Here is a 2,500-nt window from a genome sequence, read left to right on the forward strand (position 1 = left end):
CCTCAAGTGATGAGGGGATTGCCGCGTCATGATCCCAAGTTTTGATATTGCCACTTTTTGACGAAGGGATAAAGCTATCGTTAGTTAAGTCCCCTCATGCCTGTCTCTCCCCAACCTAGCTGCAACATACAACACTTGAATGACAACTGGGTACGTAATTCACTGTTTAAGGCAACAAGCGTACAATGAATAATAGGACATTTTTCTTGGGGGGGTAATTAATCCCTCGTCCGGTTTCGAGATTCGGATACGGATGTGAGAGAGAGAGAGAGAGAGAGAGAGAGAGAGAGAGAGAGGAGAGAGAGAGAGAATTTTGAATTTTGTTATCAAGGGCCCATGCGTAAACGTATATAGAAATGCTCGCAGTGTATTATTTACTAGTAATAAGTTTATTCAACCCCAAAAAGTCTGATAATTTTCATAAATTCAACACGTAAATACATCTAACAATTTATAGCATACCGAGAGTTCAAAATGAGTAAAATAATTCTCATCTTGCGAAAGAATAAAATTTCAGAGACTATAAAAATGCAAATACGCGAGAGCTAAACATTTAATGGAATTTGATTGGTGGGGGGGGGGAGGAGGGAGCGAGATTATCCCATTAGATATCAAAAACACCCGTTGGATTGATGGTGATGATGATGAAACAACGTGATTGCTTCCTATTAACCACTATGAATTGCAAAGGGTGTTTTTGACGGTCCCGTAACTAATGTCTCCTTTTATTTGTTTCTGACAATTTCCATGTCATGGTGTGATGTTCACTATATATTTTTTTTAATGATATTGCGATAGCTTATAATTTATAATTTGTATTCTCTTTTACTGCCATTAGTATATATATATATATATATATATATATATATATATATATATATATATATATATATATATATATAGTGTGTGTGTGTGCGTGTGCACACATTATATAGGGTATATATATACACATGTATGTATGTATATATATATATATATATATATATCTATATATATATATTATATAATATATATATATATATATATATATATATATATATATATATACTATATATATATATATATATATATATATATATATATTATATATATATATATATATATATATATATTCTAATTTGTTTCATACCTAAGTGTCTAAAGGAGATGAACTGATTTCGATTCTATGTCCACAACCTTCATTCGAAAAAGATAATGCATGATAATGTTTCTTGATTCTTTAAATTATTTATTCTCCAGGTAATGTGAATTCTATATTAATGTGAATTTTGTAAATTCATATTTTACAACCGCAATAAAGTTACACCTAAATTTGTGACATCAGTATTCATTTAAAAACAAAGAAAGGTAAACTGGGAAGGAAAGAATCATCGGAAGATAAGAGGAATGCCAAGCATAATTAGGTTAATATTAAAGTCCTTTAATTCAAAAGCATGTCTTAATATCATTATGCTTCCTAAAAGTTCACTTCTACTTTCCAGTAAAAGTTTGAACTTCACGATATTCAGGGATAAATAATTAATATTTACCTACTTAGTCGTAATGCTGTTGTTCATAGTTATTTGAATTGTTTATAGTTATTTAGACTGAATATGATAGTTTCCCATCAACATCATTATTGCTAATACTGTCAACTTACATATTCTGTTGGCTATTTATAGAATGAAAGGAAGATTGGAGAAAAGGCCAGGCCACAATTGTCGTACATCTATTTTGATAGTCCACCAATCTGACCGAGTTTGAGAAAATTCCTTCAGGCTATAATAGTTGTGCTGACAAGGTACTATGTGTGGCAGACGTTTATGGACAGAGATGCAGACAAACTATACTCTGTTTTTTCCATCTGTCCATCCGCCTGTGATGTTTGCGCATGGTAGCACTGCTTCCCGGGGTTTGTATACTATCCTATTTCGAATATTAACGTTGTAATTTGCATACAGTAAATTATTAAAACACTTTTCAGTTGCAAATGTACACCCAGATAACCGTTTATTTACCTAAAACTTACACATAGCGTAACTATTTAAAGCCCGGGACGCAGTGTTACCATACGCAAACACAACAGGCGGATGGACAGATTAAAAAAAAAAAACAGAGTATAGGTGAATAACTGTAGTCTCCCTCCACAAGGGGAGTTAAAAAGGAAGATTATTTATGACACTGAATAAGAGAAGGAATATCACGTCAACTCCGTACTCATTTCTTAAATATTTCAAAAGCATTTGACTTCAATGCTGAAAGACAAAACTCTAAATTTTACTAAAGGCAATTAATTACTTTTTCATGATGTATGCATAGCTAGCCAAACAAAGGAGATTGTTATGAAAATGTCATACGATGCGAATATGCAACGAAAATATGTTCTAAAGAAACAAAAACTAACATTAATGTTTTCCGTAACTGAATTATAAAGGAACTAAGATTAATTTGCATAGACTGTATTGAACAAAACAAAGACTTTCCCTTTAAAGGTATAAAACACGAAAACAATACGGGGGAA

Source organism: Macrobrachium nipponense, chromosome 17 (assembly GCF_015104395.2).
Source record: "Macrobrachium nipponense isolate FS-2020 chromosome 17, ASM1510439v2, whole genome shotgun sequence".
Lineage (NCBI taxonomy): Eukaryota > Metazoa > Arthropoda > Malacostraca > Decapoda > Palaemonidae > Macrobrachium > Macrobrachium nipponense.